Below are 25,460 nucleotides of genomic sequence, written 5' to 3' on the forward strand. Positions count from 1 at the left end.
CAAACTTCTTACCCACTAAAATTCAAACACTTACAATGGCTTCAAACATTGTTAGAGTCGTTATCCCAAAGGATGGTACCAATTACTTAGCCTTTACTGATATTAACCAAGCTCTTGATAGTTTAAAGAGCTTTGTTAAGTTTTTGTCTGAGACTTACTTTGCAGGTGCCTTGACTGCTAATCATATCTTGTACTTAGATGTTCTCAATGACTCCTGGATTCGGCTATGGTTAGGACTATTGTGCATGAGAATCAACTTGTGTCTTTGGTGGTAAACTGCTCAATCCAAGCCCAACAAGTGGAATTTGATGAGAATGATATCAACAAGGCTCTGGGAATCCTTACTGACAACAGGGTGGAGGTACCAACTCAACAGGAGATAGCTGAATTTATGAATTTTATAAATTATAGTGAGAAGATCAACCTTTCCAGCTTGAATAAGAAGCATCTAAGGAGGGAATGGTCATTCTTGTTTGACTCAACAGTGAGAGCCTGTACCTGCAGGAAGACTGGGTATGACAATATATCCAGTGTGGTCCAAAAGCTGGTGTTCTCCATGGCTCACAACAGGCACATTAATGTGGGGCTATTGATCCTGGAAGAACTCAACACAAGGCTCACAATGCCTTTGGCCACTAGAGGTAAGGAAATCTTCTTTCCTAGTTTTATTATGTCTACTTCAAATCATATAGTTACAGACATACATTTACTTAATGGTATTTATAGGACTAAAATAGGCAATTGTAAATAAGTGTCCAAAATATTATTTGGTTCACTAATTACAAGAAATAAGGTACCAGTAGGACTTAAAATCACTAACTTTATGTTAGAAAGATTCAGGACCTACCCATACCCTATGCCTGACATGAGGTCAAGTGCCATATATAATACAGTTATGGCTCCTATACCCGTGGAAGTACAAACACATGAAAACCAACAGGGTCGTCCATAATTGAAACTCTTTCTTCATTACCATTAGAAGCTAGGAAACCAACCACTTCATCCTCTCAACATGCCGAAGTGAGTAAAAAGAAGAGAAAGCGGACACCTTTAAATGTCATAAATTAGAGTGGTCGGGATCAAACACAACTAGAGTCTCACATGGTCAAGAAGCCAAAGAAGACAAAGAAAATTGAGCTGACCAGTCATGAAGCTACCTATGTATCCTCTCAAAAGGATGCAGTTGTAAAAGAGGGAAATAAACAGAATCTAGGGGCACCTTGTCAACAAGGTGTCTCTATTGAATAAAGCAATCTCCCTAGTGTAATATGTACAAAGTCTGCACCCCTAACTTGAGCACTCTCAAGTTGGTGAAAGAAGAAGTATGGTTGGCACGCACACTGAGAGCACATCAATTGAAGCTTCCTCATCTATTCAGGGGAGCTTCCAACACTCAATGCTAACATCACAACTCTCATGTCTCAATTTCTTCTTCATATATTGAAACATTTGAATCCTCTTCTCAAGTGTTGCCAAAATCAAGTGATACGGTTTTAGAAACTGTGATCACTACCCAAAAACCATATTTAGATGGTGAGAGGCTACAAGCTGGGGTAGACCTTGATGACACCGACAAAAACACAGGGGTTTCATCAGTTTTTACTGAAGACCCTGTGGTAGTACCAAATGCACCTTCATGGGCAAATCAATTTTCATAGATTGAAAGGTTTGAGAGTAGTACTCTTGAGGGGGAGCTATCTAAATCCTCTCCAATTCAATTGGAGGTTCCTCAAGTAGGGACAACTCCCCTCAAAACCCTAACTGAAATTGCTCTGTCAATTGAAGCTGCGAGTAAAATTGTCAATGATCCAGCTATTGGGGAGACAAGTATAGCACATTCAAGTTCCAGTTCTTTGCAAGAAGAACAAGAGTATAAGGCTATGGTACATGATAGTAACCTAGTCAACTCCCCTCCAATTCAAATATAGGTTCCCATTAGTGGTGAACAACAAACTATCACAACCACAACAGTTGTGAGTCCAACTGTGACTCCTGTCATAGGGTTTCCTACCACCTTTAACCCCTCAACCTCAAACCAAACAGACATACCCTCTACCTCAAAAACTACACCACAACCCTCTCACCTCATCTCTTAGTAGTTGCAAGATGCTCAAGTCCAACCAACAATATTTAATGATCTTTTGGTTGAGCAACTTGCAGGCCTAGCTAATATTACTCAAAACGCCTTAACAAGAGATATGTCCAACCACGTTTATCAAGCCATACTACTTTCCTACAAGGAGGATGTTGAAGAGAAACAGGAAAAGATTACAGATGAAGCAGATGGTAATGTGGATGCATGGCTCTCAAAGGATTTTACTACAACAATAGAGGAGATCATTTTTTGTAGCAATGCTAAGGTCCTCACTCCCCAAGAGGTATATGATGCAGTGACAGGGGTGTATAAACCATAGTTAAAAGCCTTTTATCACATTGGAAGAGCTATGTAAAATACTTTGGTCAAAAATCAAGCTGAAGTGAAGAAGTTGGTGAATGACAGGATTGATGAGCTGATGCCAACATTTCAAGACATCAAGACCAAGTTCAACAGATTTTCTGACAGGCTTCAAACCTTCTCTCTCACTCCTGTAGAAGAAAATGTGTCTAAGCTGAGAGAGTCTTTTAAAGCCCTGAATGAAGTGATCCACAATCAAATCACTCAGAATAATGACTCAAAGGTCAAGCTATATCAACTTTATAAAGCTAGGTTTGAACTTTCAGCTTTGGTAATAGAGGAGGTCAAGAATGCTGTGCAGAATTTTGTTGGTCCTTTGGTAGCATCAAGCTCTCAACAACGTATATCTACATCAACAAACCTACAAATCCAAAACTTGCAAGCTTAAATCTCATCTCTATAGTCTTCAAATGATTCTTTCACAACTCAAGTCTCCCAATTGAAAACTTTGGTGCAGAGTCAACAACAAGATATTCAGTCCCTAATAGACTCCCACAAACACCTACAAATGCAAAATTGTGTATCTTTAGGAGCTATTATGGGAGCTTTTAATATTCCTCTTCCTTCCTTGCCAGAATTAGTTAGGCCTGAAATTCCTAGTCCTCTAATCTTTCTTGCTACCAAGACTAAAGGGGAGATATAAGCTAGACTGCTAAAATCATCCATCCAAGCCACAGTTCTAGAAAATTCAAGTTGATGTTGAGGTAGGATGACTATAAAAAGCAGCTGAGGGACCCTACAGAATATAATGAATTGCTCATGGTTCTCAAAGTTTCTCTAACCAACAACCTCTTCACCTACAAAAGGCTTTGGACAGAAATATCAACTTTCTAAGGGTGATAATTATGACAAGAGAGAAATTTCAAGAGAGGAGGATTGTTGCAAACATAAATTACTCCAGTTTGGATAGACTTATGTAGTTGTCTTTAAATTATCTCATATCTAAAAGAGCATCTGAGCTGGACATCATAATCAACAAGGTATATAGGTTGATTCCAGAGGATACTATTTTGCTAAATGAACTCAAGAAGGCTCAAGTAGCTGCTTTTCCAGAAGCATATCTCCAACCTAGCAAGGGAGTGACCTACATTTGTTCATCAACCAAAAGGTGCAAACATTTCATGATTCCAAAGCTTTGTTTCAGGGGGAACTTGAGGCCGATAATGACATTAGAGACTAATTTGAAAACAAAGAAGATCAAGACTGTAGAAGATGAAGAAGTGATCAAGATATTAGGGAGATATTTGAGAAATGCATATGACCTGTTGCCTAGAGCTCAAATAAACACTAAGGATGATTTGGATGATGACGAGGAGAAGAAGGATCAGCACAAATATTCTGGCTCAAATCCAAGTCAATCCTCTAAAGCAACTGGCAGCAAGGTGTATGAGAAGAAAAATGGAAAGGATGATGGAAAGAAGAAGAAGAGGGATGGAGAAGGGAGAACACAGGAACAAATTGTCCAGGAAACAAAAGTTTCAAAAATTCAACAAACTCGGACCACCAAGCCAAACCAAACAAACGCTCAACCAATCCAACCTCAAAAGACTAAATTCCTATTCATACAAACTACAAACTTCTTACTCAAAATAACAATCAGATCCATCCATGTCACTTTAAAGAAAATCTCAAACCTACCTTCATTTATGCCTCCAATCAAAACTCACTTCAAGACTGTTGGGAGAAAACCAAAGAAAATACAATCTGATACAGGTGTCATCTGGAACTTCCTTAATCAAGATGATTTCCTGCCTTTAAACATGAGCATAGCAAATAATGACTATTTCCAACAACTATCTAAAGAAATAGTCATAGTTTTGGTTCTCTCTTTGGCAGAAGTCAGAATCTACTATTTGGATGGCTCATTTATTTTGCTTAGCAGGAAAGTAATGGAAACTTTTTCAACCACATAATTGAAGAGGGTGATTTGCTTGATAAAGGACAAGGATACTAGTACAAGGATGTGGAAGGCTGTAATGTCTGAGAGGCTGAGAGAAAGGAATGAAAGACATGCAAGAATAAAGGTTGAAAGGGAGGAAAAGGAAAGGCAGTATGACAAGGAGATAGAAATATTTGAACAAAGGTCAAATGAATTCAAGGTAAGGGGGCTGGGTAGAATATCAAAAGATGGACATTTTCTAAACATTCAAGTTGGTAGATTTTCAAGATTCACGGTTGGTTGCCTTAACAATTACTCATTGGATGAATGGATCAAACTGGTAGAAGCCTTAAGAGGGACAGAAATAATTAAAGAACTCCAAGTGCTAGTAAATCTCAAGGACCTCATTAGGAAAGAACCAGGCTATGAAAAATTCACCTAATGTCTGTAATGTTTGTACTGATGTAATTACTCAATGTATAAAAGTTTGTATTTATCAATCTTCCAATTTTATATATTTGATCTTAGCTTGGGGTTAGTCTTGTTATCGTGCATGAATTTGTGATCATCAATCTTCTCACATATTGGGGGAGATTATTGTGCAAGACATGCTTGTACAATAATAAGACTAAGTCATATTGACAACCCTAAGATTAAGTTGTTTGATAATTAATTTTGTATTTTGTATTATATTTCTTGAGTCCGTAAAAAGGTTAGAAGATTAGACTGGGGGATTTTTCTATGAACAGATTTAAGCTAAGGAATAAACTCTGGAAGAAGATTAGGCCATGATCATGCCTCATAGAGAAAATATAGAAGCTTGGAGTTGAATAAAGTTGTTCTATGAATAATGTTCTAAGTCAAGATATCGACAAGTCACAGATCAAGTTATATCGAGAAGTCATTCGAGAAGTCCAAAATAACTTGTAGAGAAGTCCAAAATGGCTTATAGTGAAGTCTCAGATATATCGACAAGTCAAATGAAGATGTATAGAACTGAAGAAATTGACAAGTCATTTCTGCATATAGAGAACTCAGAGATATTGAAAATTCAAATGAAGATGTGAAGAATTGGAGATATAGACAAGTCGATTTCTCATATAGAGATCTTACATATATCGATAAGCATCTTACATATATCGATAAGCCAAAATGTGTATATAGGGATCTCAGAGATATCAACAAGTCATTTCTACATGTAGAAATATCATACATATCGACAAGTCATTTCACATGCAAGGATCTAGAGACCTCGACAATTCAAGTATACCTATAAAGAACTCAAGGATCTCGATAAGTCGTTATATTTATCAAGATGTCACTTCTCTATAGAACAAACTGGAGATCTCGACATACTTCTCAAATTCAGAATGCAGACAAGTTCAAGATTCAAGATTATCAGTCAACAAATGATATGTTCACTAGATTGAAAAGTCTACAAAGTAGCTGGAAGAATACAAGATCAAAGGCCAAGATTAACTGGACAGAGGGTGGTCACAGACCTGCAAGATTCTGCACAGATTTGCTAAGCTAAAAATGGAAATAGAAAAAGGTTTCTTTAGAAAGTAGTTTAGTACATTTTAGTGCAAGTCTTGTAAAGCAGTGCTGCTAGTCTATAAAGCATGCACATGTCCTTAGTTCACAAGAAACAAACAGATCTAGATTTTCTTGTATTCTCTCAAAAAAGAAGCTGATTTATTATTTTCTTAAGAACCCAGAATTTGTAGCAAGACATACTTTATTAATACAAATTAAGTAAGTTTTGAAAATATTGTGCTTGTTGATTAATTCTGTAAACGTAATATCTTTACAATGTATTAACTGCTTTGTTCACCTACAATCCAAACAATTTTAAAAAAGGCTAAAAATCCAAGAAACACATGCACCCCCATATGTTGCATTTAATATCTAACAAAAATGCATGTAGAGATATGGAAATATCGACAAGTCAAAGCACGTGTAGAGATATGGAAATTTCGACAAGTCATTTACACATGTAGAGAAGTGGAGATATAGAAAAGTTATTCGACATCGTGATATAGACATCTCTATACACCTTAAAGATCTCGATAACAGCTTCAATTACAGATGAGTTCCTTAATATTCAAGAACTCGGATTTGTAGCACAACATATTTGATTTTTTAATAAAAGATCAAGTAAGTTTAGAAAATTATTTCTCTGTGTTTATTATAGTTAATTAATTTTCCATACAACAACACTTAATCCATTGAGTTCAAGATAGCCTAAACAGTTGAATTGATTTCTTGTAAATAATTCAGAAAGTTTTTAAGTAAAAATCAAGAAACATACATTCACCCCCCCCCTTCTGTGTGCATTTCATACCTAACATATATACAAAACAAAATCATGAATAACAAGAAGTGACAGATGAACATTCGTACTAATGTTGTAAATAAAGACATGATTGTGTACCTTTTTTAGTACTGAAGAGAATAATTGGAAAAGTGGAATGGAAATAGATGATTCCCGATGATTTAAGCTTCAAACGGCGTCGGTGAGTGTTTTTTAGAACAAGAGTGGAGTAAAAAATAAAAACGCAGTTTTGAGGGTTTATATAGAGGAAAGGATGGTAGAGATAGCTGCCAACCATGTCACCTATGATTTTTGAAAAAACCATTTTTACTTTTAAGGGCGCGCCCTATCAAGGTGGCACGCCCTTATCGACAGATGAATTACACAAATTTTTATGACTAGGGGGTTTAAAATTTCAATCCCATTTTAATGACATGGAATTTAGGGGGTAGTTGTTGTGGCGCCCTCCAAACCCGGGTCAGAGGTTTGGGGTCCACAACACATACACCATATATAAACCTGTATATGAAATATTATTTGCAATGACCCTCCTTCACATAATTACGGATCGCAACAGGTTAAAGTATGAAAACAAGCCATAACCTTAATTTATTACAACGTACTGAATCCCAACTATTTTACCTTACAACTGATAATGAAATTATTCTTACAATCTTACTATCCCACTACTGCAATAAGCTCCTGTTAGCTCGATCCAACATAACCTGGAATCCTAGCTTGTATCTTGAATTGGGAAACATCGCTATCAACCGTATCCTTTTAAATGTAGAATACATAAAAAGATTCGCAAGAGTGAGCTAACTAGCTCAGCAAGTCACAATGACAATAACTGAGGTTAATCAATGGTCAAACGAAATGGTTCAGAGGAATCAAATTTATTGCTAAGCAATCATTAGAATTGTATATTTATTTTAAGTTTTTTAAAAAAACCAAGGTTAGGGTGCTGATCAGTCACGCACTAACCCCGAGCAAAGCACACAGCACTGCTCTAATTACTGGATCCAAGGCACACATTGGCCTAACTTGACCATTGATATGGTCTGACCACGAATCTGGTCCCTATATAAAAACTATCCAATTCTAAAACAGTTCAATATGATAAACAATATAATTCAATAAAACAAGATTGTAATCAACAGTGATGAAATATTTGTATAAAGGCATAATGCATTTCATGAGTATCACAAGGGGTATCGAAGTATGTATAAGAAATGGCCTTCAGCTTGTAGGAGAATCGGGTATTAGAGAAACAATGGTTTACAAGATTTAGTTATTTGATGTTGCAAGGTATGGTGGAGTATAAAAGTTTCGGTATGTTTAAACAATTTTGTTCCAGTATTTGGTATATGATGAGTATATATTTGTGGAGTAGTATCGTATTTGTGTGGTTTAGTATCTGGTAAATCAACAAGAAATGGTTTACAAAGAATAAGACTTTCGGCTCAAGGATCAAATGATGTGGCTCAGGTTCAAGACTGAAGGATTCAAAGTATTTACAATATAAAACAGAGCTATTTTGAATATTAACAGTATGTCATAAGAGAATGTAGACATGTTTGCAATATATCTCAAGAAAGGTTTAGAAATACTTGCCTTATCATAATCGATTTCAACTTCACTTGTACTCGTCTAACAACTATATTCAACAACCACTCGTCTGCTTCTCCTATGCCTCGCTTCTATCCTCTGATCACTTGTTGTATTTTCTACATGCCAATTCTATTTTCTGTTCACCAGCTTCCCTTTCCTACGCCTTGCTTACTCTGCCAGACATCATAAACATCTATCAATATTCATCTCACATTGTTCTAATCGCCACATGGACGTCATAAGGTTTCAACTACCCTTCGTTTCACCCAAATCCGATTAACGAATTGAAAGTTATGCTATAAACAAATAACCACCGAACATATAGACCGACAGTCAATCAACAAGTTACATATAACACATAACACGTCAAATAATCAATGACATATCATTTATAAAGGAGTCTAGGATTAAAAACAGGCTTTTAGGTATTCAAAATGATTTTTGAAGCATTTTTCAGAATTAAAACGGGTCGTTGGATAAATTTTAAAGTAATAAACAGGGTTCGGTTGGCCAAATCTGGCTTCAAAATAATTTTATAATAATTATCGAGCCTTGAAAACAATTTAAAATAATATTTTAAAGCTCGAAACTATTTTTTGGAATTTTTAAATCAAGAATAAATAATTAAATCTAATTATTAAATCAATTAGAATTAATTAATAACTAATTAAATTAATTAATCAATTAATATTTAAATTAATTGACTAATTAAATAATTAATTATCAATTAAAATTAATTAATTAAATAATTAATATTTATTTTTAAATTAAAAATAATTTTCAGAAATTAAAAATTTTGATATTTGGAATTTCAAAATAGGTAAAACATTTTCTGAAAATATTTATAAAACAAAAATATCATTTTTGTAAAAATATAAGCGGGAGTATGATTTTTGCAAAGTTTTAAAACTAGGATATCAGGGATGCAATTGGTGCAAAACCTCGGGGGCCAAACTGTATTTGTTACAGTCTTCCCCCCCCCCTGTCGCCGGAAAGCCATGGTTGCCGGCCATAAGCTTTTCCGGTGACCTGACAACTGCCCAGAACCACCCCAAAATAACAGGACAGGATGCTTATCGATCCGCAAACACATCTGCAAGGTTACAATTGTCAAATAACACGGTTTTTAACCGGAAAACCCGATCGAAGTTCCGCCGTCGGCGGACCTTTAAATTCCGACCATCGTCTTCCTGTTATCCTCCGTTTTCCAGACTTAGCTCATTCAATTGCTCTTTCAACGATCTATTTAACGGCAACAACTAATTAAACTAATAACCCCTGGGTCAAATACGCCCAAATCTTACTCAAGAACAATCAAGAACATTCAAACCCTAATTTCAGTAATCCGATAATCAAACACAATTTTTGAGCATGTTATTGAACTCCAAATTTAAAGTATAATATATCAAAATGATCAGGAAAACAAGCTCTACAACATACAATCATCAAATCATACAAACAATCTCTCGATAAAAAAATCATAATTTAAATACCAAGAAATTCGAATATAAATAATTAAATAGGATATCACCTGAGGTTTCTGGGTTGAAATTGATGGAAGATTTGGATTCTAGATTTCAGTAGCTTCGTTTTGAGTATATGTACGCCAAAATTGGATATCGATAACGCCTCCGAATTTGTGTTTGATTACGAAGAACAATTTATAATTATAGTATTTTCTCTGTAAAAACACTGTAAATACTGTTTGCAAATGATTTCTGGTACAAAATAAAATACGGTAGAGGCTATTTATAATTACGGAAAATTAGTATCCCGTTGGATCATTCCGGATATAAAATGGTACGTTTATTTATAAAAACTGATCCAAACGGTACCGGTTTTTGAGATAATTATCCAAATCAATACAATTTGTACTGCGGTCTTGGTCTCAGCGCCTGGTTACACGTATTACGAAGTGATAATTGTGATAGTTTAATAAAAAACTCCTGTTTATCGAAAATACGAGTTTTATTGATTTAACGAAATGAATATTGTATCGAAAATATTGAAACCGTACGCCGGATCGAAAAAGTCAAAACATGGAAAATGCTCGGAATATTGCAATTAGATTAGGAAGGAGTTCTAGAAAGAGTTTCGGGTTATAAAAACGTAAAAATGGTTGACGTCGATTGGTTCCCGTTTTTATAAAATAGATTTTAAATACCCGGAAAAAGATTTTATAAAATCCATATGATTCCTATAAATTCATAAATCAACATAAAAATAATTAGGAAGATATGATAATTATCTATATTTTATTATGGACATATAAAAATTAAAATACTCAATTAATATTATTTTTAAACATCCAAACACATTTAACACTTAACAAATAATTCACAGAATAGATATAATAGCAAGAATAATTACACGATATATCCCATATATTACATCATTCCCCCCTTAAAAGGATTCTGTCCTCAGAATCTCCTAAGAAAAAAATGAGGGTACTTTTCTCTCATATCACTTTCTAACTCCCAGGTTGACTCTTCAACCTTTGGGTTTCTCCATAATACTCTTATAAGCTTTACCACATTATTTCTCAATACCTTCTTTCTTTCCTCTAGAATCTTTATCGGACTCTCTATATATGACAAATCTTCCTGAAGCTCTATTGGCTCATATTCTATTACATGCCTGGAGTCTGGATTATACTTCTTAAGCATTGATACGTGAAAAACATTGTGAATGTGCTCCATGTGCGGAGGTAACGCCAACTCGTAAGCTACTTTGCCAATGCGCTTTAGAATCTCAAAAGGTCCGACATATCTTGGGCTCAACTTTCTTTTCCAAACCTCGTTAATCCCTTCTACGGTGATACTTTCAGTAATACCAAGCTTCCTTATTCGAATTTCATGTCTTTCCTTGACTAATCTGCATATTTCCTTTGACGGTCTTGAGTTGCTATCAATCTCTTTTGGATAACTTCAACAACTTCCTTTGTCTGCTGTACTAATTCAGGTCCAAGTATAGGGTGGCATCTCAATACTGGCGTGATAACTGTTGTTGTAAGCAAATTCTACCCGAGGTAAATGCTCGTCCCAACTTCTTTTGAAATCAATAGCACAAATGTGTAACATGTCCTCGATTGTCTGGATCGTTCTTTCACTCTGGCCGTCCATCTGCGGGTGGTAAGCCGTACTCAGTCAAACATTCTTGAAAACTCTCCCAAAATCTTGAATTAAATCTTGGATCTCGATCGAATACGATGGACACAGGAACTCCATGATGAACTACGATTTCCTTTAAGTACATATGAACTGATTTGTTCAGTGAAAATCTTCCATTTATAGATAGAAAATGAGCTGATTTGGTAAGTCTATCCGTTATAACCCAATGGCATCATTATTAACTTTTGTTCTTGGTAACCCAACTATGAAATCCATGGCGATATGCTCCCATTTCCACTCTGGAACCTCCAATGGTTGTAGCAATCCACTTGGTCTCTGATGCTCTACTTTAACTCTTTGACATAAATAACATCTGCTAATCCATTTCGCAATTTCCCTCTTCATATCTGGCCACCAATAATTGTCCTTTAAATCTCTATACATCTTGGTACTCTCTGAATGGATTGAATACCTTGAATTATGAGCTTTCTGAAAAATTTCATTCTTCAACTCTGTCACTGGTGGAATCCAAATTCTAGAAGAAAACCTAAAAATACCTTGATCATCCTTTTTGCGTGCACAATTCTTCACCTACTAAACGATTTATATCCTGATCCACTACATTTTCCTGATACTTTCTTATCCTCTCTAATAGCTTTGACTGCAACGTCATATTATACCTTCTTACTCCTTTTGGATCATGAACCCTGACTTCCAATTCCAACTTCTAGAATTCCATAGATAATTCTTCTAGTACAGTCTCTATGTTCATCCTCTCTCCTTTTTACTTATCTCCTGCCACTACATTTGCTTTTCCTCGGGAGTTCATACTTCAAATTCTTATGGTCCGTATAGACCTTACACCTCTCTCCTTACATATCATATTTCCCCAATCTCTCAAAGCGAATACTATTACTGTTAGTCCCAATTTATGAGTAGAATGCTTCTGCTCATAAGGTTTCGGTTGTCTGGATGCATATACAATTCTTTATTGTGCCGCATCGACACACATCCGATTCCTTTGTGAGATGGATTACTATGAACTATCAAATCTCCTTAAAAATTTTCAATTGATAAAACAAATGTCGTAACCATTCTCTCATTTAACTTCACAAAACTTTCTTCACCCTTCTCCATTTATAAAAACTTCTTACTTTTCCTGATTAGCTCCGTCAAAGGTACTGCACTTTTAAGAAATCTTGAATAAATTTCTGATAATAACTGGCTAATAATAAAAATTCTTACTTTTTGATGGTGCTTTTGGCCTTTCTTCATTCATACTATCTCTAAATTTTTCTGCTGAATTCCCTTTTATCTCCTCCTCACTGACTATCCATGCTAAGAATTATACTTCCTGCCATTAAAGTTTTCACCTAGTAAACTTTTCATACCGCTTCTTTCTTCTTTGACTCCTCAGTTATCATTGTATAGGTTGCATGGTTCTTCTTAAGTAACACAAGTACATCTTATCCAGATTCCTCCTTCCAGATTCTACTCATCAAATTTAAATATCACCGGTATATCAGTTCATCCCACTAATATTTCTAGAATTTTATAACAACAGTACTGAGTTCTGAAAATTATCTTTGATATGTCCATAAGTTCAATCTTCGCTTGGTAGTATACCCAGTCTTGAATTAATTTTATAAAAATACCTTGATTCCTTTATTTGATCAAACAAATCATTGGTTCGAGCTAACAGATATCTGCTCTTGAGAGTAAACTTGTTGAGCTTTCGCTAGTCAACACATAATCTAACACTTCCATTTTTCTTATTAATAAATTGTGCCGGTGCACTTTAGGGGGTACGCTAGGTCCAGTTGCTTTCTTTTCTAATTATCTCCTGCGTTTGCTTTGGTAACTCCTTTATTTTATCGGGTGCTATTCTGTGCGGGGCTTTGAATACTAGCTTCATTTTAGGTGCTAAATCAATCATAAACCTATTTTCTTTATTTACAGGAAATATTGGTAACTTGTCTGGAAACATATCTTGAGACTCTAAAATTTTCAAGTTCGGTTTACTCCTAACTCTTATTTATAATCGCCATAGCACTTATATTTTGGTCGTTGTAATCTTAAATCATTCTTAACAATTCTTTACCTTCCTTTGTCCTCTAAACTTCTTCATGTTCTTGTTTAGCGTCTTCAGAACTATCTTCCATCACGACGGTCTATCTGGGCATCACACTTGAATAGTTAATCCATTCCTTAGAATAATGCCAAATCCTCTTATCTCAAATGATATCAATTCTTCACAACTTATTGCCAGAAATATCGATTCCGCCATTGGTACTAACGTATTCAATAATTGCATGTTCTTAACTTGTTAGCCCTTTAGTCATAATCTTATCAATTCGACAAGGTAATTCATCTTATCAACAAAACCTTGAGAGATATACGATCACGTTGCTCCCATATCTTTTAATACTTTAACGTATAAAGTATCCACAATAATTATCCATGTCATTACATTCATATTCTAAATAACATAATTCTCAGGAAAATCGCAAATTCTCGTTCTCGGAGACATATTCCTTATTGAAGTAGATTCCCTTGACTCTTAGTGCATCCCTGGCTAGGGCTAGTGATTTATAGTCCTCTCCATATGCCCTTGTTTCCTTTCCATGCATGAAAGGTATATGGGACTTTACCCGCTTGGTGTATATTATGTTGACTCTTATTTGAAAAGCCCTTGCAAAGAACAACTATAAGACGAAACAACTAGAAGAATTCGCAATTTTAATAAACTTAGAGTTGAAAAGAAAGAAGAAGTAATGATTTCAATATGAAGGAGACAACCACATTGGTACTTAAGATGGCCAGTCTTTCATACCGTATGGCATACAGCACATGATTAGGTGGCGTCCCACCCGACTCTTCGTCTTTCCGACAAAGTGTCTCATCATAACACTGTTTGTCCCAATCAGAAAACAAAACTTGAGGGGAACAATTAAATTTGAAAGGAATGCAAAATCCTCCGTTTTGATATCATCAGAAAGAATTTATTAAGAAAAGGGGTTCATACATTTTTTTTAGGAATTAAGAAGGAATATACGCTGAAATGTTGAGGACAAGAATGATACCATTGGTCACCATCCACATTCCACTTGTATTCTTCTTTCGAGCTTGTTCGATCATATCCCAATTGTATCATATAACAACTTTTAGAAAGTATGCTGAAATGCCTTCGCAACTAAGCATTATGGTAGATTTTTACTTGTTAAGTCTCGCGTCTGTAACGTCGCACCTACCCGTATAATACTGTAACAGTTCGATCACAATGGCGTTCTTATCAGATAAACTTGAGTTTCCTCTTTTAATTTAGAATAACCATGAATCATTCAACTTAGCGATCTTTTTATTAATAATATTCTTCTTTTAGAAAAGTCTGGAAATCTTCCCAATCTTCTTCGTTCATGCTCATCTTCCGTTTAATCAATGAATTCCTTGAACTCTGATAATCCCAGTAATTGGATGAATAGCTACTCCGTACGCTGGTTCTGTTGTTAATCTTATCAAACAATACTTACACCTTACTATTAGGAATAATCAACTTCTTCATAATCGCAGGTTACCTCGTTCTCCGAATTAGCACTACTGAGTCTGAAACAGCATCCTTCCGATAATCCGGGTTTCTTCTAACAAACAAGAAACTCAAGTAGTAACTTGACAACCAATGTTTAAAGCTTATTTTATTCTAAAGAGGTGTTTAGAAATTTTCTAAGGAAAAAAAATCTTTTTCGAAAACTTGTTAAAATTTTTGGAAAATTTTGAAAATCACACCTCCGGTTGTCCTTACTATATGAGTTGGTTGTCCTTCCTATAACCAGATACCAAATTAAAGAAATGATCACACATAGGTACATTCACTTCCATTTATCTCCTATTCTTCATTGGGTCTATTACTTTCCTTAATCGATGAAAACTTCAGCTGTCGTTGCATATTGTCTTATTCGTGGCTAAAGCTCCCATACTGGTGGTACACCTATCATCATCTTTGCAGTCATTAAGTGGAACAGGTTCTATCCAACAGCCAACAAGTCTATTTCATAAAACAAAGTCTGCTTATGTCACGTCACATCACTACTTATATATTACATTTATCATAGCACCATCATCTAATTCTATTAAAATTCCAGATCTATACTTTTCTCACTAATGCTTTCAAAATTCCTCTAGTCTATTCCACAAGCTAGTCATGTATGGCCTACTTACTAATGGCTTTTTTTTTTCTTTTTTTTTTCTTTTTTTTTATCCTGACAACAACTATCCTCCAGAGCACTTGAATCTTTTCTTTAAACTCCTTCTCACCTTTATTAATATCTCATGCATTAACCATTTGCTGTAGCTATTGAATCCATCCTCATAAATAATGTTGCTCCATAAGATAGGTTTTAAACTGAGGACATAGAACAGGACGTAGGGTAAACTGAAGAGATACACTCTGTAATAACCCCAATTTTTGGAATTTTTTTAAAACCCTTATGAATAGTGATTTTGCCGATTATGCTGAATAAGAAAACTTTTCATACCAAACTTTGTAGAGGTTCTTTTATTGTTATTCTAAGATCTTATTAGTACCCTATATGGTATATAAGTGTATGTAAAGATCGTCAGAATCCAAATTCGAACACTTTGATTTTTCCCGAAAATCCACCAGATACCGAAAGAATTGAGTACAAGGTAACAGGATAAAAAGGATTTAAATTCAAGGATTATAAGAGAGGATCATATAAGAAATATAATATATTGAGAAAGGTTTAGGGGAACCCAAGTAATAAGATCCCGGGTATGATCCCTCAAACGATAAACGAGAACGAATATTAAGCGAACCGTATAACAGATAAGCGGTCATTAACCAAACAATTAAGCAAGGATTAGCATAAGAAGATGCTTCCACCACCAAGTGATGACAAGTGGCAAGAGATGAAGTCACCAAGATGATGTCATGCTTAGTCATACTCCACTCACTTTAAACAACCAACAAATCATCCAAATATCCCATTCACTTCATTTTCCACCACAAAAACATTCAACAAAGCAAATACTCTCCCAAGAACACATAGCTCACGGCTATTTCATTTTTTCAAGGAGAAAAATTCCAAAAATCAAGTTTCTAGCTTTGTTAATTTGCAAGGTAATTACCCAAGGTCCCTTATGATTAGATAAGCATATCCTAGGAGTTTAAGCTTCTATTTCTTCATGAATCTCTTCCAATATATCAAGGAAGAAGATGATGAATAGTGTTTTCAAGATTACTAACTTTATTTTCTTTGATTTCCTTTAAGATCCAAGCATTCCTAAGCTATCTCCAGGCTTCTCAAGGCTTCTTAAGGCTTCCTAGCTACTCTAATCACTCCAAGGAAGGTATAACACCTCCAAACCCTAAATTTACTTTGAGTATTAAGATGGTTTTGATGGTTATAGTAAATGAGAAGCATGATGCTTGTGTGTTTAGAGTTTGGATTGGATTTGTAGAGATTTGGATGTTGAAATCTTGTTTATAGTTAATGAAACTTAAGTATAGCTAGTAGTTCATGTGTGGGGTTGTATAAATTGGAAAATCTTGAGGTTTGGGGACTGATATAGTAACGTTTGGATGAGGGTTGGTTGTATTGTTGGTTGTGAGTTGAATGGTGGTTGTTTGGGGTGGTTTAAAACTTGGTAATCGCGTAAACATAGCCGTCGTAATGCCCGATTTACTTTAGACTGTTTTTGTTCTTAAAATCAGGACCCGTGAACTCACTGTTAGGTTTTGACCATTGCCATGATTAGATAGTTCATGTTACGAGCTTCGTTTTGATATGTGGTTCGTTTGAATCCGATGTACAGTTTAGGAGAAACGGCCATTTTAAGTAACGGCGCTTCGCGACCGAACCATTACCCCTCGCCTTACTTTGAAACCTAGGTTAAGGACTTTATATGACTAATTGGGGTATGAAGCAATTATGTTAATTGTATTAGGAAGTTGGTAAGGTACTCGCGAAAGAATCGCCTTAAAACTCTTAATGGTTAATTTATTAAAAATGGTGGAGCCGAGGGTACTCGAGCGACTTAAGTGAATCGTTAAGCGCGAAAGCGAACGTTAGGGGTCTAATTGGTTAAATTCTAGTTTCTTAAACGACCGGGGATTAATTCTGACTTATGTTGTTGTTCATAGGTTATCGGACCCACTCTAAGCTTAAGTCTATCCGGGAACACTCAGGCAAGTTTTCTACCCGTTATACTGTTGTTGTGATGTATATATGAATATGCATTATCTTGTGATAAGTGCATGATTGTTATTAGCAAAGTCTTGCGATATATTGGAGCATGTGATATGATATATATATGCATCCCTGTTTTGTAATCTTGATATTCTATTATCAATTCAATTGCTTATAAGTTGCATAATACCTATGCTAGAGATAAGCAGTAGTTGCGTATACCCTTAGTATAGGGGACCCAAAGGTGAACGTTTTCTAAACCGGGAGTCGATGTTCCCGAGTATAACATATATATATATATATATATATATATAGTTTTCAAAACTATTAATCGAACAAGGTTTATTCGATAATTTTATTTTATTTAATAAATATTATTCTGAATATTCATTCGAGGACTTATGACACCGTTTATTTTATTTAATGAATCTTATTCTGAATATTCATTCGAGGACTTATGACTCCGTTTATTTTATTTAATGAATATTATTTTGAATATTCATTCGAGGACTTATGACTCCGCATATTTATTAAATAATATTCTTTATTTTATTAAAGAATAATATTTCGATAATCAAACTTATTTTCGATTATTCAAATAAAGATCATACTTTCGTATAAGTATATCTTTGGTTATTTAATATTCATTTCAAGTATGAGTTTTAAAACTTCTACTTCAATTATTTTTATAAAGATTATTCTTTATGGGAATATTATTTAAATAATAATATTCAGATATTTCCTAATATATCAGGACTGATTTATTTCATTAAATCAGCATTACTCCAAACATTCTTAAAAATGTTTTCGAGTCTTCAAAATGATTTTTAAAAGTTAGAGCGGATCCCAAAACTCATTTTTATATTTAAGATCTTCCTTTCGAAGGGGATTTAACTACTCGCTCAAAACCTGAGGGATCCGGCTCTGTGGTGTATTTTACATTCGCAACGAGGTTGCTGTTTTGAGAAAACAATTTGATTACTTGCCCAATGTTCGGGAAGTAAGCCCATCTAATTGAGTCGGCATAAGCGACAGGCCGGGGTACGGTCTATGAAGGTGTAAGAGGCTGGGTGACAGTCCATCCACGCATGAGTGGCCGGGTAACGGTCTAGCGCGAGGTCCTAATGCGGCCAGGGTGATGACCAGTGAGGAATTCATCCATCTACAGTAGAAAAGGTTACTTATTGGTATCTTTGCCTGATTAGCAAGATATCGGGTTTATGCCAATTCTTTTCCTTTCCAAAAATTCATTGGATGTTACAAACTCTATTCATACTTTACATGACAGAGGTTTTCAGGAAATGTATAAGAGATATATATGTGGATATATATCGGGACTTAATGAAGTATCTCGTAACTTTATTTCATTCAATAATATTTCAAAGATTTAATCTATTCAAGTCTTATCTTGTAGTCTCATCAGTGTGATGAACTTTTGAAACTGATGATACCTTGAACGGTGGTAGTTCAAGTAGTATCCGGAAAAGATTTAAGTATATTGGAGTATCTTGTAACTTCATCTTTTCAACTTATGTCTGGTTAATGATTATCTTATGCATGACAAAGATTTTCACAAAAACGTTGAGACAAGGCTAGATATATGAGATCACCTTGCAACGATATTTTTATACAGTTATAAACTGGAACTCTGTGTATATTATACATGTTAGAGGATTTCAAAGATTATGAAAAGTATATATACTTATATACTGAATAATTTGCGACTTGGTCGCGTTAAGATATCAACTTGGTTCATTTCTTCTTGACCAAGACTTTCATGAGTATTATGAGAATGCTCATATATTATTAATTATTATACATATTATTTCGGTGGGCTTGTTGCTCACCCTTGCTTTCTTCTTTCATCACACAACAACAGATAGAAAAGATGAACATGATCAAGCTTCCAATTCGCAAGCGGTTAGGAAACGTTCCGCAGTTTTCTGGAAGCGTTAATGTCGCCGTAGCTGAGGTAGGAGCTACCAATAGGCTAGGTTTTCAACAATTGATGAACCAGACTTATGTATAATATGAATTGTAATAATGGCAAGGAATATATAAATTATTCAGAAACCCTTTTAAGGTGTAACAATTTATAATTGTGGAATAAAATGACTTGTGTTATTTTTGGTATTCATCTCTGAGACTATAACTTGTGGTGTGTGTGTGTGTATATTTTGGAGTCACAGTACTCAGTAGTTGGTTGACTCTTAAGATTAAGTATTGATAAGGGAAATGGAACTCATGACAACCCGAATCCCCGACCCTGGATTTGGGGGTATTACAGAAATGGTATCAGAGCTAAGCGTTATAAACCTCAGAGATGATGTGACGTTAAGATAATAAGTTCACTAAGATAATAAGAACTCTTGCCAAGTTCATAGTCGGGCTACCTAACGTAGTACTGACAGTTAAAACCCTTATGGGAACCCTTATAAATATTGTGATAGAAGCGTAGTTCGTTATCGTATATAGTAGCGGGACTCCGAACCCTGAGGTTGAGGAGCAACAGCGCGATGATGTTTTATTACTGATTGGGGATCGGATTGTGGATCCAATGGAACACCCTAATGAGGGACCGGATGATATTCATATTGAAGATGTAGCGGTTGAGGATGTTGTCCCATAAGGGATTGTTGTTGAGAAGGATCTCGTGGAGAATCCTAACAAGACTGAAGAGATGATCGCTGAGGAATTGATAACCATGGTTAGGGTGACTACGAGAGGTAGGATTGGCCGGTCACTGCCGGAGGTTCGTTCAAGTTTGTAAAGATAGTAGCCCCTTTAACACGGCTTACTCGTCAGACTGAGAAGTCCGGATGGACAGAAAAATGCGAGAACAACTTTTAAGAACTGAAGCAAAGGTTGGTGATGTCCACTTTGTTGGCATTGCCGGATGGAAAATGAGATTTTGTGAAGTGTAGTGACGCTTCGCATAAAGAATTAGGGTGCTTCTTATACGGCACAACAAGGTAATCGCGTACGCGTCAAGACAATTAAGGGAATATAAAATTCGATATCCCCACCCATGAGCTTGGGCTCGTGGAAATTGTTTTGCCCTAAAGATTGGAGGCACTACTTGTATGGAGAGAAGTGCGAGATTTACACAAGCCATAAGTGCTCTAGTACATTTTCACGCAGAAAGAACTCAACATGCGCCAAATGAGGTGGTTAGAGCTAATCAAGGATTACGATTATGAGATTCTTTATCATCCAGGGAAAGCCAAAATGGTGGCTAATGCCCTTAGTAGAAAGGAGAAACTCAAGATGATATTGTCTCTAAGAGAGTTGATTAGAGATTTTGAGAAAATGGAAATAGAAGTGAACGCAACCGGAGCCGGTACCGAAAAGCTGTTTGAGATCGCTATGCGGTCTGGATTATTGGAAAATATAATATTGTGCCAAGAAAAAGTGATGAATGAAGGCAGAGAGTCAATGACTGGAGAAGAGATTAATACCAAGAAAGATGATAAGGGAATAACGAGGTATTCCTATAGAATTTGGGTTCCAAACGTTTAAGAGCGTAAGGACTGGATCTTAGATGAAATCCATAGCTCGAAGAATAAGATTTAGGACAAACCCCGAATATGATAGTCAGGGAGGTTGCCATTAAGAAAGAAGGAGCCCATAACATAATGAAGAGGAAAACAAGGATTTTAACGTATAAGATAACCCTAAGTATGGGAGAAGGATGAAACATTTCATACTAAGGAAACAGAAAGTCGAGTAAGGAAAGGAGACCTGAGATGGTACTCCTATACGGCAATTCATGGATCTGTCTAAAAATAACTTAGACTATTATCCCCAACCACCACCCTGAGGAGACAGTGCGGTGGGAAATTCTTTCAGGACCTTTAAGTCGCTAAGCTCTCAGAGTTCCAAGGAACAAGCAAACCCAGTAGAGGCGAGAGCCTGGCCAAAGGAAATATAGGAATCATTTGAGATTCTAAATGATGGACGACTCACAAAAGTCTGTTTTTGTCACTTACCCTCCTAAGAGAGAGGCCACCCGCTGGTAAAAGGCCAAGGAAGTCACGGAACCAGAGGTTATGATAAACTGATTAAAGTTCAGTCAATTGTTTTCGAGAAAGTAATTCCCAAGGTTATGGAGATAGTGTAAAAGCTTTAGAGCCAGAGCAAAGGAGGACGAGTATGATAAATTATGAATCTAAGATTGTAAAAGTTGTCAAGATTTGTTCTGAGGACTAGAATCCCAGAACGACGTGATGTTTGAAGTCAATGATTAGTTGGTTCATGAAATGATTGTAAGAGAAAGGAAAATAAAGAGAAACTAAAGTGGAAAGAAATAAAAAGGTAATACAGTTTGAGGAATGATAAGGGAGTTGGGTATGAGGAAACCCTAAAGACTCGTAGCAATAGAAATAGAAAAGTATGTAATCTTCAGGATGAGGGTGATTCATTATGAGTTAAAGTTGATGGTTGAAGGCATAAGTGATACATATATTTTATCCCCTGTAGGTTGGGAGGATTCGAGGAAACCTTGAGATAGATCGAAGGATAAATAAGGAGACGCCAGGTATGAAAGATATCCCAATATTGAGATGACTGTTGAGATAAACAACAAAAGTAAATGAGGAATTATTAAGAAGAAGTTCATGTTGAACACGACCAATATCTTCCAGAACATCCCTGTTGTCATTACCAAATTAGGAAAGAAAAGCGGGTAACCATTGTTATCTTTTGAAGGCCATATGGGTTGACCTCAGTTTGAATAAAGATGCTATTGTGAAATTGGTATAGACTATCTGGGTGGGAATGATTGAATAAGATAATCTATCAAGGACATATGACTTGATTTGTCCATGGAAGGATGCAAGTACCTTTTTAAAGGTGGAATTAAGGATATAACTTCGATAACTTGAGATGAACCATAGGGGAATGCATGAAGGTTGGCATTTCACCCTTAATAGGGACAGTATGAGTTTTGACAGTATGGATGGGAAGGGATTAAGGTAACAACAACCTTTAAGGATCACTGGAGAAATTTTTCAGAAGTATATAGACGATGATTCTGGTATTAATAAATGGTATCTTGATATGCCCTGTGCCTAGGGTGTACCTGATGAAGGATTTAAGGATAACCTTAGAGGTTTTACAAGGAGAAAGGTAATATTCAAAGTTCTCAAGAATAGAAATTTTGATGAAGGAAATATGGCGTAATTATAATAATGCCAGGTGGGCACGTGTTGAACCATAAGAAGTATAGATTGAACGAATGAAGGTCAGAATTGTTAAAGCAAGAAGGGCCCAAGATAAAAGATGTCCTAAGTATGATCGAGTGTCAGCCATGATAATGTTTACATTTAAAGACTAAGGCAGTGACTTATGGAAAAATGGTGATTTTTTTTATCACAAGGACTTAAGAAAAGCATTTTCACATAAGAAGTGATTGAAATGAGGTAGAAAATTTAGTTGAAGGTGGTTAAAAAAACATTGATTATAAGGAACTATTACTATCAGGAAAGGCCAATGAGGTGGCCGACACTCTAAGTGCAAGAGAGCAATTATAGGCGCTCGTGCCAGAGGGATGCAGTGATAATGGTTGAAGCCGTGAAGGTTGTATTATGGTTTGGAAGATTGACATTCCTTCTGATGACTGTGCAATACCCAACCGTAATAGTAGTTTGGTAAAGGTTTAATTCGTGTAATCGCCATGAGCGGGCTAACTATCTTAGAAGGAACTATCTTGAGAATAAGCCAGGACCATGTTTCAAAAAGGAGTAAATGAACCTTTGAGCTTCATGTCTCCTAATATAGACATATGATTAAGAATGGTATTAACCTACTATCGTTGCTTTCATTAAAACTCTTCTGTATTTTATCTGCTTCATGTCATGAATGTACGTCAGGATCAGGAGTGTTCTTCATCAATCATGAATGGTGATCATGTTACCTCCTTAGAAGAATTCGATACGATATGTATGGACTCCGTATGGTTAACTATTAAGACTTAATGAAAAGCGAATGACTACAATAGGTCAGTGGTGGGCCATAGTAATGCTCCAATGAGTCTATGAATAATGAGATAATGACAACTGTGAGAGTTGTATTATAATGAATGTTGAGATTGAGTACCACTAATTGGGTCGTGGTGATGTATAAGTTATAACTGAATAGACTAATTAAGTAGACTATTTACCTATTGAATATTTATTCCTCCTTATCAATAGAGGGTCGTATGACTATACGAGGAACGTTGCGATGCAAGCATAGAATTCTAGTAACGATGATGTCTAAAATGAGATCTGTTAGATATATTTGATAATGTCATGGCTAATATGTTTTATGTTTAGCTTTCAGAATCTTACGTGAACAGGATAAATCAGTACTTAATTGTTGATCAGTACTTATATTGGAAGTCAGGACTTAAGGATACCAGTACTTATATTATCAGGAGATAATCATCAGAAGATAGATATCAGAACTTAAGTGCTGAAGGACAATTAGATAAGGACAGTAGCTAATTAAAGGAAAGAAGATCGAGATAAACATAAGAAGAGATATGCATGAAGAAGGAATTCCGTGAAGAATGGAATACTTGGAAGAAAAGATATCTGATTGATATATTTTAGGAAGCAGAATTACATTCCAGATCAATTAGCGATTATCTTGTAACTGTGTAGTATATAAACACAGACATAGGGTTTACACTATAAGTGTTATCATTATTAGAAAAGATTATTCATTGTAACCCTTGCAGCTCTCGTGATATTTGTTCATCACTGAGAGGTAACAGTTCCATACTGTAACAGAGTTTATTGTTTCAATAAAGTTTGTTTTCTGTTACTTAAGTTCTTAAAGTTCGATTTGAGTATACTATACACTATATTCACCCCCTCTACAGTGTGTGTGTGACCTAACAATTGGTATCAGAGCCTATCTGTTAACATACATACAGTTAAAGATCCAAACACAATCATGTCGGACACAGAAACTCCAACTAAGCCTACCACAACTGAGGAACCACCGAAGACACAAATTCAGAGTCGGTATGAGACCATCAGAGTCCCCATACTGAGACCATCTGAATATCCCATATGGAAGGTAAGGATGACCATGTTCCTGGAAGCAACAGATCCAGAATACCTTGATAGAATCAAGGAAGGTCCTCACAAACCAACCAAACTCGCTGTTGCAGTTGCAGGTGAAGCAGCAAAGACCGTACCAAAGGAGAAGAGTGATTATACTGCTGAGGACATAGCATCAATTGCTAAGGATGCTAAGGTACGACATTTACTGCATAGTGCCATTGATAATGTAATGTCAAACAGGGTAATCAACTGCAAGACTGCTAAGGAGATATGGGATGCTCTGGAAACAAGGTGTCAGGGAACTGACACAATTAAGAAGAACAGGAAGACAATACTCACTCAAGAGTATGAACACTTTGACTCAAAGACTAATGAGTCATTGAATGATTTATATGATAGATTTGTCAAACTTTTGAATGATTTGTCATTGGTTGATAAAGAATATGATCTTGAAGATTCAAACCTTAAGTTCCTGTTAGCTCTTCCTGAATGCTGGGATTTGAAGGCAACGACAATAAGAGACAACTACAATCTTGATGAAACAACTCTTGACGAAATCTATGGAATGCTCAAGACTCATGAGCTGGAGATGGAACAAAGAAGCAAGAGGAAAGGAGGAAAGTCAATGACAGTTGCTCTTAAGGCTGAAGAAGAATTCCCCAAAGCAGCTTCCTCAAAGAAAGACAAGGGTAAAGCTCTTTTCATAAAGTCTGATACTGAGTCATCAAGTTCTGAGAGTGATGATGACTCAGATTCTGAAAGCTTGCCTGAGACTGATGCTGATGAGGAGATGATGAAGCTGTGTGCTCTTATGGTGAAAGGAATCACAAAGA

Source organism: Apium graveolens, chromosome 11 (assembly GCF_009905375.1).
Source record: "Apium graveolens cultivar Ventura chromosome 11, ASM990537v1, whole genome shotgun sequence".
NCBI classification, from domain to species: Eukaryota; Viridiplantae; Streptophyta; class Magnoliopsida; order Apiales; family Apiaceae; genus Apium; species Apium graveolens.